Source organism: Talpa occidentalis, unplaced genomic scaffold, assembly GCF_014898055.3.
Source record: "Talpa occidentalis isolate TD23 unplaced genomic scaffold, MPIMG_talOcc4v2.1 talOcc4.13, whole genome shotgun sequence".
NCBI classification, from domain to species: Eukaryota; Metazoa; Chordata; class Mammalia; order Eulipotyphla; family Talpidae; genus Talpa; species Talpa occidentalis.
Window position 1 is genome coordinate 18,432,843 of NW_023601322.1, and position 16,994 is coordinate 18,449,836.

Genomic DNA, 16,994 nt, shown 5'->3' on the forward strand with positions numbered 1-16,994 from the left:
GTGTTTTAATACACCCAGAATTCTTCCCAATAAGAGTGTTCCTCTTCCCATCAACTGTTATTGAGCCAAGTCACTGGTAGAAACTTTGCTTCCAATGCCTTCTAGAACCCAAAGCGGCAAGGACATGTTTCACCAGGCAGAACCAGTTAGCCAGAACAGCTGGAATTCCATCAACATGCAGGACACCTTGTCCTCTTTGATCTAACTGGGAAGCTAGAATGCGCCCATTTGAAGCTTTGCTTTCCTGTCAGCGGGCACAGTCATGCCTATGAATGTGAAGCTGAGAGCAAATGGACCCCGGCCAGGTTGATCAGAGCTCACTTCAAGGACAGAGGAAACAGGGTTGTTGTGTGGAAGCAGGGAGGAGGCTGGGTAGCCGAGCAGGGGCGGGAAAGAGCACTCCCTACCTCCTCACCCAGCAGACTCCATCTGTCCAAGTCTGCTTCCCCCTCCCGATTAGCAAGATCAGAGAGTGGGGCCAGGAAGAGGATTGGAGATAGGGGGTGTGGTGGAGGATGGGTGGTTACTCAAGTGGTTCATCTGAGAGGCACATCAGAGTCCAAGAGGCCCCTTGGCTGCACTATCCACCCGAAGGGGAAACTGAAGGAGAGATCCAGAAAGCTGGCAGCATGGAAGACCAGACAGGCAAGAAAGAAGATCTGGGAAGGCATGTGAAGTATGGTCTGTTATATCATTTTTCACAGCGGGCCTGGAACAGGGGGGGATGTTACAAGCTAGGATGCTGGGCCCAGTTTGGAAGTTGCCTATGCGAGAGTCCAGCAAGCTCTGTAAACCCTCCTGTTCTGCGGGTTCCTCTAGCCTCTGTGTGAGGAGGGCAGGGAAGCTCTGACAAAAAGAGGACCTGTGCTTGTCTTCTGGGGCAGAGGAGGGCCTGGGAGACATCAGCACCAAGGAAGGGAAGTGGCACCATCTGGCCTATAGGCAAGCAACCAGATGTGGAGCCAGAGCCCAGGTGTCTGAGGAAAGAAAGTGGAGAAGGCATTCCAGGGTTCCCGCAGGGGCATGAAGGCCCACGCCTGATTGCCCAACAGCCCCCGCCCCCAGGCCCGCCCAAGCACAGTGTGGGCCATCACCGGCACTCAGCCCTGTCATCAATGATAGGAAGCAGAGTTTGCCAATTCCTTTTTTTTTTTTTTATGACCCTTGCATGTCCCAGGGACGGGAGCAGACCCCAAGGAGGAAGCAGGCGCTGCGGGTTGGCTCCTGTTCACACACCTCTCAGCTAACTCAGCCTCTTTCTTTCAAGAGGAACTTTATACCATCCATTATATGGGGCCCTCCTCGTCTCAAAACTGTAGTCCACAGGGGAGGTGTCCAGGTTAGACACCTCACCACGGCCAGGTGTATTTCTCCTTCCACTCCGCAGTGGCCCCGAGGACCATGGGAGGAAGGGCAGGCAATCAAGGACTGGAGTTGGCAGACATGGAAGCTAATAAAGCCGTGATTCTCCAAACTCGGTAAGTGAGTTGAGTAAGAATTTCTTTCATGGTGGGGAAGGTAGGTCAGCCGCTAGAGCTTCTGTTGACCACACACTCCTGAGCAGGCACACGCAGTGTGGCGTTGAGGCTGAGAAGCAATAAAAAGCCACAGTCAGAGAGGGAACAAAAAAAAATAAATACCGCATTTTAATTATTCTTAATATTCTTAAATATGATTTAGGACAAATATTCTTTAAGAATATTTGAAAGGGGGCCAATTTGGAAGCCAGTGCTCCATCTTCAGTCACTCCATGCTGGGTTAGGACCATGGTTCCCGTACCTGGGTGTCTGGCAGAATTACCTGGTGAATTCAGATTCTCTGGCCCCACCACGGTCCCCCTCCCCTTTAATCAGAATCACAAGGAGTGGAGATATGTGTGTGTGTGTGTGTGTGTGTGTAATAGCACCCCTGGATTCTCATGGTACACTCCCATGTGTGGAACTGCTGGATTCAAATGCAAAATTGGTGATGGTCTTGTTCAAACTCACGGGCAGCCCTCTAAGGACAGACTCTGGCCCAGAAGTTGGAAAGGGTAAGCCAGATCTACTCCCAGAGAAACACAACAATCCCTGAGCATTCTGCTTGCACAGCAGATCCAACCCCAGATTGACTTCATTATTCCATAGGACCTCTTTTTTAGTACTTTTTTGTTTATTTTCACAAAATCAATTATTACAAATATTGGATGATGGAAACATGTATGCTGTGGTCCTTTCTGTTTAACTTGTTTGTCAACTAACCTCACCCCCAGAGATGGTTTGGGAACCCCTCACGCACGGCACATTCAAGACAAACCTGAGGTCACTGAGACATTATTTGGAGTTTCTGTTTGTCTGAACTGTTCTGCCTTCTACTACAAATGATTTAGAAAGTCAGGCTTGCTCCAGTAACCCTGGACAAAGTGGCTGTGACTTCACTTTCAATTTTGTTTTCTCCACCTAAATATAAGGGCACAGAAAAAAGAGCAATGCTCTTTGTGGCTTATACTGAACCATAAGTGGCATTGACCACTGATTATCTTACTCCCTCATGAACTTTCCTGGGTCTGAGTCATACACAGAAAGACTATTCTGAGAAGGGGGAAAAGTAATTCTTGAAAGGAATTCATTCCTTTCTGGTTTCAGGGGACAATACAATAGAAGGGCCCACTCTTACCCACACAGTCAGGGTGGAGAGCTGTTGGAAATGGTTGGGAAAGCCTGTGAAATCAGGGTCTGCAGTGCAAAGGCTAAGGCCATTTGAGGTGGGTCGTCAGGTAGGATCCTGTATTCTGGATTCCTGAAGAGCTATACCCAGGGGAAAGGTGGACAAGAAAAATAACTGCCCCCAAAGCAAGGAAGATTATTTGCCTCAAGGCTAGCACTGAATCTAAAGGAAATCATCTCCCCTGAGAAAGAGCAGGAAGGAAGGAGGGAGGGGAGAAGGAAACTGGAAAAGTGTATCCAGTGTTCTTTATATGACAACAGACACTCACACCCATTGCATTTTTAATCCCACAATTTTTCCCACTTTTCCAGAAGCGTAAACTAACACATGAGGGCTGATACTTAGGGCGTGAGATTCCAGATCCTGTGTTCAGACCCCAACTGCCCTCATCACCCACTGCCTTGGAATGGTTTCTCACATGTTCTCCTGCAACAACACCTTCTTTCCATTCATCTGGGATCATTCAGCAGGAGGATCTCAGTACATCTAGGTCAGGAACAAACACTCAGGCTGGGGGGAAGTGGGTGGGAGTGGGGTGAACTTCAAAAAAGAATAAGATACACACCTGTAATGTTTAATCTGATGTGTAAATTTGGCTAGGCCGCCATACTCATACTTGGCCAAACATTATTCTTTCTGTAAAAGTGTGTTTTAAATAAGACTCACATTTAAACCAGTACACTAAGTAAAGCAGTTTGCCCTCCATAACATGGGTGGGCCTCATCCAACCAGTTTTCGGCCTTAGTAGGAAAAAAAATGACCAACTCCCCACTCCACCCCCAGGGAAGAGAGAAGTATGCCTCAGAATGAACTGCAACTCTTCCCTGCTGGCCTACCCTGCAGATTTTGGACTTGCACCTCCACAAAATAAATAAATAAAAATATATACATATATAAATATATATAAATACATAAATACACACACACACACAGAGCCCAAGAGACAAGGACACACATTCATACCCTAGGCCCACACCAGCAAGGAAACGCTTTCCCCTTTCATAGGGTAGACTGTCACAGTAACAAAAGTAACACTGACCCAGGCAGCAGTTTCTATGTGACTGTTATAAAGGGCACAAAGATGCCCATGAGGTAGAGACTCTTTCTAATTTATCACAAAGTTGAAGTATCTCAGTGCTGAAAGAGACCCAGAATCATCTAGTCCAATCCCTCTGTTTTACCTTTGGAGAAACTGCCTCAGGCAGTGTAGCCTGACAATGGAAAAAGTTAGGACTAGATGCCAAGGATAGCATTCCAGACAAGAAGAGTGTGGGTGTGAGTGATTGTTTGTGCATGTGTGTGCGACACAATCATGGAGGAAAGTGAGTAGCTGGAACAAGGAACTATGGACTGCAGAAAGATTGGAAATGAGGGCAGGTGACTGGAGAGCGTGAGATACTGAGCACAAGGTGTAGAATCAGCCCTCCAGATTTAGGGGAGCTTCCAAATACCTTTGGCTCAGGGAGGGACACGATGGAAGAGTTCTTACCAGAACACTGCAGTTATAGGAATAGTGTAAAAGAGAAAAACATGGGAAGGAAAACTCCTTAAATCCAAACCTTCGGGCAGAAGTCTTTTTCTAGAGACAGAATAATGGAGTTAAAGCCAGAGTAGATGAATTACTGGAATAAACTAGAAAATGATCATGGGAGTAAGAGGAAAAGCAGATGGAGAATGAACTCAAAAAGTAGAGATCATGAACCAACCTGCCAAGAGATCTCCCAGCTGTTCCAAACCAGGAAGATCTTGGGGAGGGGAGTTGCTCGGAAACCACGAGGAATATGAGAAGCTGTTCCACCAAAGCAGAGTGAAGTCTCTGTTCATCCTCAGGATCTGCTTTGCCCACCAGGGTGAGGAGAGCTGGCTCACATCATCTGGAACCTCCCTCTGCCCTCATCCTCCATCACTGGTCTCCCACCCCTTCCAGGGCTTCCGGGGTTTGCTTGCCTAGAGTTTACTCCCTGGGAGATGGTGGGCATCTCTTCTTCTCTTCGGGAGTGTTAGCTCCTCTCCTTGGCTCTGGCACAGGAGTGGTGACACCATCTACACACCTAACTTCTCCTTCTGGAATGTCTCCCTGCCTAGCCCTTCCCTTGTCACCACTTCTTGTCAAGGGATTTCAGCTCTTGGTTCAAGTTGGCTCTGCTGAACCACCTGACCCAAGTCTAACCTAAAGAAAATAGTTCATCTTCAGGGCCTCCCTGGTGGCCTAGGGGTTAAGTGTCAGCGCTATCACTGCTATGACCTGAGTTCGATCCCTGGCCAGGGAGCAAACCCACATATGGTGCAGCAGACCTCTCCTATCTCACCCGCTGCTCCCCTCAGCAGTGTATTTCAGTCAATCCACCTGTTCTGCTCCCCACTCTGTCTCTGGTGAATTCTATCACCTCCCATACCTCTGGCCTACACTCCAGTTCTTCTACACAAATAAGTAAGTGTACATCCTCAAGGGCATTCTCTGAGGTGCCATCTGGTGAGGAACCTGACAGAATCCTGCCCTGACAGTTCTTCATGACTAAAATGCTACAGACATAGACAAAGCATGTCATAGCTAAAAAGAGAAACTGTGCTCTATTTCAGTCTTTCTCAACCTCTCCTCAAAATTTTTTTCTGAGTGAGAGAGAGAGAGAGAGAGAGAGAGAGAGAGAGAAACAGAACAGAAGATGACAGAAAGAGAAACAGAGACCCAGGAAAACTGGGAACATAGGTGGTGTCAGAGAATTTCAGAGAATAGTGGGAGGATTTTTCACCAGGAAGAAAAGGTCAAGTGAAGAAAATCAATTCTGCCTGGAAAATAAACGTGGACTATAAAATTTTGGTGCACCCAGAGAGCAGTTATGGTCCAGTGGCATTTGGACAAGCCAAACAGCAATGAGTCCAGGCATGAATAGGAGGGGAGTAAGCAGTAAAGAGGGCAAGTTTAGAAAACACCATCCAGAAGTTTTGAGAAAGAGAATGATAGGGCAAGTGAAGGCAAGAAAGGACGCTTTGATTTTTTTCTTCTTAATGAACGAGACTTGAATGTATGAAACAAACTTAGAAAAAAAATTATAAACTAGCCATGGGGGGGGGAGTAAAAGACATACAGGAGGGAGGGAAACATTTAATGGGATCAGTCAGTTGTGCAATCCAGGGCACAGGCATTAAGAGTCAGAAAAGAAGAGAAACTGGACTCAAATTCCACTGTGACATGGAGAAGGCTTTACAAAGTATGTGAACAAACATAGGAAGGGTGTGAGCAAACAAAGAAAGGGAAAGGAAAGGGCTGTTTCTTTTCTTTTCTTTTCTTTTTTTTTTTTTTTTTTTTGAGGCACCGTCAGGGGAGGTGAGCTACTCCAAAGCAGAGGAAGGTGACACACTTGGAATCCCTGGGGTACTGGCTTCCAAGGCAGGTAGTCACCCCCGCATGCATTTGAGATGACCTGTTCAGTAACAGCTTGTTGTCTCAAAAGAGACTGGCCTCCTGCCCAGACTGACAACATGATGATCTCAAGCTCCCAGCTCATGGTGGCAAAAATGTGGGGCTCTGTGGAGACATAAGACCTGAGGGGCAATTCTGCAGCCTGGGCTGGGGAAGCCACCCACCACCACTTAAGACTTCTGGGACTCTCCCAACAACCCCTATTTTAATTGATTTAAGGTACTATAACATAATGCCTCAGACTGAGCAGAAAAACCAGAAATTTATTTCTCACAGTTCTGATGGCTGAAAGTTCAAGTTCAGGATGGCTAGGTGAAGACCCTCTTCTGAGTTGCAGAATTTTCAATGTGCCCTCACATGGGAGAAGGGGCATGGCTGCTCTTTAAGGTCTGTTTCATAAGGGCACTAATCCCATTCAAGAGAACACCACCCTCAGGACCTGATCATCCTCAAAAGGGTCCTTTAGCCCCACTTAATACTACTACATTGAGGATTAAGTGTCAACATTTCAATTGGGCACACCCACTTGGACAACAACAATACCCCAACTCTTCACACTGTGCAGGAACCGCCCTGTGGTGGCCATCCTTATGGGTCATCATTGCATGTGGCTATATTCAATATCTTTTCTTATAGGTTCCTGAAGAGCAAGAACTCTCTGTTGCTGATCCTTGGACCCCTGTCCAAAATTATTCTCCGCATGAAACTGATCGTTTATTGGCTAAATTCCAGTGTTGGTGATGACATTTGAGCTCCACCAACATTTAGAAATGGCCCCCAGAGAGCCACCACCCCCTCCTTTGACAGTGGCCTGCTTCAAATAAGAGGGTTTTAACAAGATGATGTGCAGGGATTTATAAACCACCCACCGGCTGTCCCACTCCCAGCAGCCAGATCAAAAAGGAGAATTACACATCTTCATCCCTTCCTAACTCAGCTGTCTCCTGATCAAAAGAGAATTTCTAGGAGTTTGTAAAATCCCACATCCACAGCATTCATTGTCCAATGCACAAATCTCTGGTCTTATTAATCCAGCCATGGGGATTGCTACAAAGAGACAGGCTGCATTCCAATCGTGTCATCACTGGGGAAACAATAACATGCCTCACGGGCTGTAAAGGCTATAACTGTCATAGAGATAAAGGCCAGCCTCTGGTGATTCCCAACAATGGCCCTCTGGGGACTCGGCGTGCAGCCGGAAAGCTTGGTTTGTTCATGGCAGAAACCCAGAAAGCGTTTCCAACTTTGAAGCCCCTGTTGGCTCTGGTGCAGGGCAAAATGGGCAAGAGAGGCAAAGGCAGCAGTTTGTGAGAGCCCAGGACCACAGAATCCCACACAGATTGCAGGCCGGTGTGGCATGATTTAGCAGCTATCTGCAGGAGGGATAGCCGGGTTGGTTTGTGTTCAAAAGAACGATCCCGTAGCTCAGGAGCATGTGTGACAGCCTCTAGGGCTCTTTCACATTTTTTTTTTTTAAGATTTATTTATTTTTATACAAGAACCGGGGTATAGGCCAGATGTGCGGTAGGGTGAGAGGATTCACCAGAGACAGAGCAGGGAACAGAACAGGCAGACTGACGAAATACACTGCTGAGGGGAGCAGCGGGCGAGACAGGAGAGGTCTGCTGCGCCATGTGGGACCCTCGCTGGCCGGCTGGGATCTAACCCATGCTGCAGAGGCTGCGGACAGTGTCACAGTGCGGCGCTCAACCGCCTGCGCCACCAGGGGAGGCCCTCTCTTTCACGTTTTTATCTCATTTGCTCCTCAACGCTAGCTGGGAGGGGCAAGGACCGGATCTTACTTGGTCCTCTCACAGTGTCATAAGGTAGAATGTGTCCCTTTCAAAACAACAGGCAGACAACTGAGAGCCCATGTCTTCCATGAGTTTACACAACTAGTAGGAAGCAAAGTCAGGATTCCAAGTTAGCTGTATTCTTCAACATCTTCTCTAAGGCGCCAGGCTGGACCCCCTCCAGCACTGGGGGCCCTCCAGCACACCCCTCTGCCTCACTGCAGACCCCTGTGTCCAACTTCCCATGAGTTAGGTCCATCTGTGGGCTCCTCAAACTTGTGTCAGAACAGTCTTCATCCTCAACCCCATGGCCTTCTGGTCTGCCCTGTTTCCTTGCCCACGGTGCCAACATGGACCCAGGCTCCTGCCCTAGACATTGGGCCCCCTTTAGTGCCCCCTTTCTCTTCCTGATCCTCACCTACCCACACCCCCATCCCTCAACTGGTCTCATTCCTCAGCAGTGTTGATGCCTCCCCTCTCAGCGTGTCCCTCCAGTTGGTTTCCACACTGTGACACTCCCTAAAACACAGATCTGACCACATTCCTTCTTACAAAAACCCCTCCCTGCTTGTCCAGCAGCCTCAAGTCATCCTCCAAACACTTCGGCTATTGTTAGGATGGGCTGGGATACTGATTTTTTTGTCACGTTTTACTTTTAAAATGATATGCATGTGTTACTTTGATAAAAATTAAAATTAACAGTAAAATGTAATGCCAAAAAAATACTCTTCTCCTGAAAACCACTTTAAATACAAATGCAAGTGATTCTGTGTCCAAATTCCTTTAGGATCCAGCCAATTGCCTCTCTGTTTTACTTTCTGCCCCTCTTCCAGCCAACTCAGCCACCCAGGAAGGCCCCAAACTCTTTTCTACCATGTGATTTTGTACATACTTTTCCTTTTGTCTATAACACCAATTGATAAACCTCTCCTCAGTCATCATGTCAAATGTCACCTCCTCCAGGAAGCCTTCCTAGAGGTGTCTCCCCTCACTCCTTCCCTGACACATTTCTGTACCCCTCTTCAATGCTCCCAGAGTATTTCGATACATTCCTCTATCCACCATTGGTATGTAACTGTTCACTCAATTCTTACCCCTGCTCCCTAGGCCACACACACTGCATTCCAGATGGTGCCTCATTGATCTTTGCACAGAGCTTGGCAAAGAGCTTCTTTAACAAACATTGATTGATTGGTTGATTAATTCATTAATTAAGTATAAAACAAGGTCTCCTGTGAAGAAACTGCAGTCCACATGGGGAGGAAAACCAATCATGGGTGAGGTGATGGAAGATATTCATGCCAAGAGCAAGCATGTTTTCCTGACCACAAAGAGCTGTAGAAATTTGGAGGCAGGAGATCCTGAGAGCACTTGAGGGGCTGGGGTAGCAGGAGCTTTGCCCCCTCCAAGAGAAGGGGGTTCATCCAGCACAAGCTTGGGCCATGGCTCCACCTACACCTGGTTTGTTTTCCACCAGCATGAACATTTGAGTGAGAACTGGTGCCAATAAGCACCCAGGGTCCCTTCCAGGTAATTAGCATGTCTGGGGGGGGGGGAGGCCTGAATTGCACAGTCTGGAATGTAGACAAAGAGGATCTGTTCCAGTTATGCTAATTGCTGCCTCGCTCCCACAGAGGATGGGACTGAGAGATTCCAGGAGGCAGTGAGGCAGAGGGGGAATTCCTCAGCTCACGCAGCAGCCTGCATCCAGGGAGGGTGTCTGCCAGCTTTGCCAGTGAAAGCTGGAGGCAGAGAGCATTCATGCACCCAACAGGCTGTTGCTGAGGAAGCACAATTTGAAGACCAGGCAGCTTCCTACTCAGGAACTCATAAAGCTTAAAATTCCACGTTAGAAATTCTGTCTTCCTTTTCTCTGTCTTCCCAACGTAATTATAGCATACTTTTATGTTGAGTCCGTAATCAAAGTTTACACTATTACAGATCTATTAATATTGTCTGCAGCTCCATCCTGTAGTATTTTTTAGAAAGTAAAAAGTTGTACAAGAAATATGATCATTATAATGAATATCTTATAATTGTGTTATTTATTATATTGTTAGGGAGGTGCAGAGGATCCTGGAGATCCCAGGTCACGAGTCCACCCCTGCCACAGATGTACCTCATCTGTATCAGCTGTTGCCAGTGGCCCTGTTTGGATCTGGTCCTTCCTTCTGCCACCCTCCTGGGTTGGGGACAAGGCCATCCTCCTTCAGAAAGCACCCCCCAGGGGAGCACTCCTGTGTGTACTCCTCAATATTACTTTGCTTTTTTTTTTTTTTTTTTCATTTTTCATTAGAACCATCCTATTAGGAATGAAGTGGCTTCTCTTGGTTTTGACTTGCCTTTCTGTCCTGGCTAGTGAATTTGAATATCTCTTTTGTACTTATTGGCCATTTGTATATCTTCCTTGGAACAATGTCTGTTCAAATCTCTTCCCCATTTTTTAGTTGGGTTATTTGTCTTTTTGTTGTTAAGCTATAAGAACCTGGAAGTCTGTCAAAAACACCCATAGAGAAGCCCCATGTTTAATTCCATCAGAACACTGGATTGTACCTGGGTATCGATGCGTTTTAAATTTCCCAACGTGCCATCAGAGTTGAAAATCACTGGTGTAATGGCCAAGCAGACACAGACACGCTGGGAATGTTTGCTGAGTTCATGATCTCATCCAACTGCCTTCAGGACTTACGTGTCTGCTCATCATCAGACATTAAGTGCCAAATGTGGTGCTCAAGGGAGGAAAGGAGAAAACCAAGATTTAGGTGAAGATGAGCAAGACACGATTGTTGCTGTGTTCGATGGCTCGGCTAGTGAGAAGCTGGCCCCTAAACAAATAAGTACAATACAATGTCTGAAGTGCGCAAGACAAAGGAGGACCACGGGTCAAGGGGACCCCTAAAAGGAGTAACTCCACACCTTCCTGAGTGTACAGTGTCGAATGTGGTTTCGTGGTCACCCGGCCCTCAGAGGTGGTCCCCTTGTAGCGCCCTAGGGAAGCTTGTTAAAAATGTGGGTTCTAAGGCCCCACCCGAGACCTAACAAGTGGTTATGAACCCCAGGTGGTTCATAAGTACTTTGAAGTTGGATATGCACTGATCTAACTGATGTTAATTAAGAAGCATCCAGAAAGTCCACCCACATAAAACAAAATAAAACAAAATTTAAAATTCTACCACAGTGAGGTATGGGGTCATTAAATTGTTCCTTTAAGTAACTGACTTGCTTTCTTAAAATGACGCACTTGAAGTAAGTTGGAGTCATACATCTCTTGGCATGAATTTGCTTATCAGGATGTTGTAGTCTTCATCATTCTCTTTCTGAAGATTTTTCTACCAGCCAAATTACTAAGGAACAGGAGTTGGGACTAAATTGGAGGTAACATTGGCATTTGGGGCACAAGCACAGATAAACTGAAGTGCAGAAGATGGTTTCACAATTTCTCTTAAAACCAGCTCTTGCTCACACTTTTATACCAGATTTGTAGAGGCAAGTGGCTCTGCAATGCAATGCATTATCCTGTCTACCTCTATTCACCATTTAACACAGTGAGGAAAACCTGATGTGGCCTCACAGAGACCTGGAGGAATCCCAGCACCACCTACAGCTCAGACCTTTGACAGTTCCTCAGCAAAACATAACAATTTAGTGTCTCTAATAAATTAATTTTTTTTTGCCTTTGCTTTCAAAAAGAAAACAAAAACAAAAACAAGAATCCTGTCAGTCACCTCCACGACTTTGGGTGGAAAGAAGCTCACAGAAGGAGAGAAGGCAGCAGGGACATTCCCTTGGACCACTTACTAGATTCAAAACCTCTAGTAAGTGCCACTGTGCTGTAAAATCTTGGCTAAGTCACTTGTTTTTTTCTGTGCTTCATTTTTCCTGTATTAATTATTTCCCACCTTTCGTACTGGAATCACAGGACCATTCATTAAACCATTATTAGAGTATCTATTTGTTCAATGTGATTTATTCTAGAACAAAGGAAGGGAAAATTGGCATCACTGTATAAAGGAAGCCAGAGGATAGAACGGGAGACTCGTTCAGCATGTCCACACTGGCAGCGCCTGGGAACCAGCATTTAGCACTGCAACCTTCCTCATAAAGTGGCTTATGAGGCTGCTCTCAGGGTCTGAGCTTCCACTTGCAAAGGATACCTGATGCACAGCTTGGGGTAGGGAGGAAGACACCTCCCACCTGTAAGCCCAGGGGAACCCTAGCTGCACCAGCTGACCTGACACATGAGTGACCACAACTGGGGGACTTTGCAAGTGAAGTATCCAACTTGGACACAGTCCCCTTGTCAACCTTTCCCCCTTCTCAGTTCTAATATTTCTGCTAAGCCAATATGGAAGAAATCTTTTAAAGATAGGTCTGAACGTATGCAATGCAATGCATTATCCTGTCTATCTACATTCGCCATTTAACACAGTGAGGAAAGCCAGCAGATATGGCCTCAGAGAGACCTGGAGGAATCCCAGCACCACCTATAGCTCCGACCTTTGACAATTCAGTCTCTCCAAACCTCAGTTTCCACATTTGATATAAAGAAGAGGGAAACTCCACTCACAGCAGAGAGGGTTAAATGAAATGGGACCGGAAGGGCCTGGTTTCTCAAGGCTCACTTTTGCCTTCCAGAGCCTTCTGGGCCCCGCCTTGCTGAGCAATAGTTGGAGCAGGTCCAGGCCTCACCTCACAGCTCCCTCCCCCACCATGGCACCCCAAGTAGCAGCCCTGCCCACCCCATGAGGAAGTTTGACTGGTGGAGCCTCTACAGCACATTCCGCAGGAATGCAGACAATTCTGCTATCCTACAGCCAGCCAGTTGGGCAATTCTGGAAATCTTGGTGACTGCCAATCTCTCACTTACCTGAAGCACAGGAGAGATTATTTCTGAATTATCCATTTCTTGTGAGGAAGTTTTGAAACACAGGTGGCCCTACATTATGCTAAATGAATATCCAGGTTTATACAGAGAACAGACTCACCGCAGGCATCTTCTGAAACCTAACGTCTTCTGGTGGTTTTTAGGGAAGGAAATAACATGAGGTTTAGTGTTTGTAGATCCAAGTTTCTCCGTTTACTGAGGGGCCCTACACTTAACCTCTTTGACCTTCAGTTTTCTCTTGAGTCAAAAGGAGATTTGCCTCTGTTATGCCCATAACAATGCCTACCACATAGATGGTTGGAACACAGGTGAAAGGGCTTTATAATAAAATTCACTTGTTAGTCATAATTGTATAATTAAGCTTACAAAAATGTATATTTGCTTCATAAAGTAAAACTTATTTATGTGAGCTTTTAAAGACTCTATTCCAACTTTTTTAAAAACATGAGATTGTTGGGGGAAAAGGATGTCCCGAACAAAATCCACAAACAAGTTTTATGGACCCCACCTCCACCCCAGACCAAAGACATCCAAGACACCAAGGACTACAAATCCCATAATATCATCTCCACCGAAGGGAGGTCTGCTGGGAACTAAGGGTGGAGGTCAGCAGCCAGGCTTGATATATAACCAGACATGTGGGCTTTGGGGGTCCTTGATTTTTCACCAGCTTTCAGCATGTTATTGGGGTTCCAGTTCAGTGGCACTGGTAGGATGCATTCACCAATTTCTCTCTCTCTCTCCCTGAGTTTTTCCTTTCTTCATTTCCCCTTTTTGTAAATAAACCCTTTATTACCCTTTATGTGTGTGCCTGCGGTTAAGTCTCATTTCAAGTCCCTTTTAAGTGCACAGGTGAAGACCCACAGTCAGGCAACCCATTTCACACTGAGGTTGCCCTGTAACAGAATGACTGTGTAAGGCACATATTGTTGGGCCAGAGCGGGACGAGATTTATGTCAAGATGGGAGAAGGAATGGTGGCTAACTGCAGCAAAGAAGAGCAACGGGAAGGTCCATTCGTTAAGATCCTGGTTGCCCATCTGTCAGTTCTGATCCCTCTGGCTTCATTAGCATCAATAGGTGGGCAAATCACAATGTCTAATTTTATAGTAGTGTTGGATACTATTTCCTCCCACTTCCCAACTCACGCTCTCAACCCTGTTGAACAGAAGTTGAAAAAAATTACAAAAGTGAGTCTTCTCCACCTTCCTCCAGTGCTACCCTGCGGCCCCTGGTCCCCTGTTGGTGGAGGAGAAGGATGAGCCCATGGAAATTCTAGCACTTTCCCTCCTCCCTCCCATTGCACCATCTACATCTCTGCTGCACAGAGGAAGAGGCAGAAGCCTGCAGGGGCTTTCTCCTCCTCCCAAAGTCAGGGTGTTTTCAAAGGTGACGTGTAAAAGGGAAAGCACCTCACTCATCTCCTCTGAAAGTCAGGGTGGTTTCAAAAGGTGACCTGGCAAGAGAAAGCACCTCTGAGGGAAGTTAGTCACCTTGATTTTAAGCAGAGTCAGAACTGCTAATTGGCACCTTAGTTTCCCCACATCTCCTACCCGAGCTCCATGGACTCACTTTGGTTTCTCTAGCTAAAGCCCTTGTTTTAATTGCAAGCTGATTAGGTAATAATCTTGGTCTTTGGTTGGATTCCCTGGAAGACAGACTCTGTCTGAGATGACTCAAAGGCTATACTTTATGGGGAGCACCCTCATAGTCAATATCTGTAGAGGATTAGGTAGTGGGAGATCAACAAAGGCCTCCACAGAGGCCACCAGAAAGCCCTGCCATTTCTATGGCCCCACATGAGTTATCCTGTCTTGCGGCAAGAAGATAGGAGTTGGGCCTCCCTGGTGGCACAAAGGGTTAGAACGCAGCACTGTAAAGCTATCCGCAGCCACTGTACCACGAGTTTGATCCCCGGTCAGCCAGGGAGCTACCCACACAGCGCAGCAGAGCTCTCCTGCCTCGCCCACTGCTCCCCTCAGCAGTGTATTTCAGTCAGACTGCCTGTTCTGTTCCCCACTTTGTCTCTGGTGAATCTTCTTACCCTCCCGCAAATCTGGCCTGTACCCCAGTTCTTTTATGCATAAATAAATAAATCTTTTTAAAAAAGACCATAAAAATAAATAAACTGTCATCTTGGTGATAAAAAATAAAAGTTTAAAAAAAAAAAAAAGGTTGGAGTTATCACTAATGAGGGATGCATACTACCCCTGGGAGATGGGCTGTGACCTCGAGCCCTAGGGAGGGACTGCGGTTAATGCCTGCAGAGAGGCTCAGGTGAATGTCCTTAACTGTACACACCACCAGCAGCCATTGGGGAGTGGAGCCTAAGTCCTACAGGGGCCTGGAGGCCACACCCACATCCACTACACCATCTAAAGCGATATCTTGACATGTTTTAATCTTCAAAATAAAAAAATACCTTTGTAAAGAAGTAGTGGTACATTTGCTTAAAAGTGTTTTACCCAAAAATATTTTTTATATTCAGGAAGCCACGGTTCCCTGAAGAAATAATTTTGTTAGTAGAGAACCACACTGTCAAATACCAAATTTACTGTAAAAATTGTTTCAACACAAACTAAGAACTAATGAAGCAGATTGCAAACTCAGCATTAAGATATAATTCTCCTCAAGCAGAACAATAGATTCAATGCAATCCCTACCAAAATCTCACCAGGTTTTCTGTTGAAATTCACAAGCTGATTTTAAAATTCACACAAAAATGCAAATGACCTAGAATAACTAAAGCAGCTTTTAAAAAACCAAGTTGGAAAACTATTAGTGCCCAAATTCAAAAACTGATTATAAAGTCACATTAATCAAGAGAAGGTGATATTATTGCTGGCATCCTGTGAAAGTATAATGAAATCGAGTACAGATTACTTCCTGCTAATAAAATTAGCTCTGGTTAAGATAATTGTGCTCCTTGTTGCTCCAGATGACTTCTGCCCTTTGTCACCTGCTTAGATGTATCCTAGCTTCCAGACTTTTCTTGAAGCTCTTCCCCACCCCAACACATGCACACACTGGTATGATATAAGGACAGTCAAGGTTAAGTGGTATTAAACAAAACCTAGAAATACGAGTGCAGAATTGAGTTTACTAGAAAGGGGGGACAGGGGTGGGAACAAAGGGAGCAGGGGGCCCAATGAGTCAAGGGCTAGAGTCTAGAGTGGAGGGCTATGAGTGCTTTGGTGGTAGGTGTGGTGTAGTGACATACATCTGAGGAGGTGTGAACCTAGTCCCCTAAGTTGTTTACAGTGTTGTAAAACCAGTTACCTCAATTAATAGAAATACATAAATAAATACATAAATAAATAAAGATTAAGTGGTATTACTAACAACAGAGGTTTAGAAAAACAGTAACTTAAGCCCTAGTTTGTATTTGCTGTGTCCTTATTCCTTTCACTTGTTTGTTTTTTTTTAAGATTTATTTATTTATGCACCCAAGAACCAGAGTACAGGCCAGAGGTGTGGGGGGTGAGAGGATTCACCAGAGACAGAGTGGGGAACAGAACAAGCAGACTGACTGAAATACACTGCGGAGGGGAGCAGCGGGCGAGTCAGGAGAGGTCTGATGCGCCATGTAGGCAGCTCCCTGGCTGGGGATAGAACTCATGCTGCAGTGGCTGCGGACAGCTTCATAGGTTGCATCTTAATCCCTTGTGCCACCAGGGAGGCCCCCTTTTATTTGTTTATTAAACTTTTACTTTTCAGGGGACACCATCCCCGATTTATAGATGACTCGATAGTTACAAAAGACAGTTTTGACACCTCCCTGCACCTCTCCATGGCAACTACTGCTGTCATGGAAACTTCTGCGGAGAAGAGGGAAAAACAAATGCTGGGGCTTATTCTAGGTTCAGAAACCATGGAATGAAATCAGCTGTGAAAACCAGCAATATTTTAGGGGGCCCTATTAGAGGAAAGATTCCGAGCAACTTTAGCCAAACTTGTAAGATATCCACTTAGACCCAATTTTTTCCTACCCTAACTGAAAGTTTTCCTTTTGATTTGCAAGTCTTCTGCCTTAATGAAAATTGAAGATTCATTTGAATTAATGAGCATCTTCTTTTAACAATGCAAATAATACTAGCCTGGTTAAAAGCCACTGATATGACTGAGTTCTGTTAAAAACTTTCAACAAATCCCTAGTGAAAGTCAATTACACTGAATAGAGGAGATCTCCG

The 16,994-nt window shown here is 45.8% G+C and overlaps 1 long non-coding RNA gene across 2 annotated transcripts; it reads left to right on the top strand.

Moving 5' to 3' along the window:
- Nucleotides 1-528: 528 nt before the first annotated feature.
- On the top strand, nucleotides 529-11,859 carry LOC119243047 (uncharacterized). 2 transcript variants are annotated; one of them, XR_008551352.1, is made up of 3 exons: nucleotides 529-681; nucleotides 1,388-1,478; nucleotides 9,981-11,859. It is a non-coding gene; the product is annotated as an uncharacterized LOC119243047 (long non-coding RNA). The 2 variants fall into 2 exon arrangements; XR_005124621.2 differs by having other exon boundaries at nucleotides 529-676.
- The last annotated feature ends 5,135 nt before the right edge of the window (nucleotides 11,860-16,994 follow it).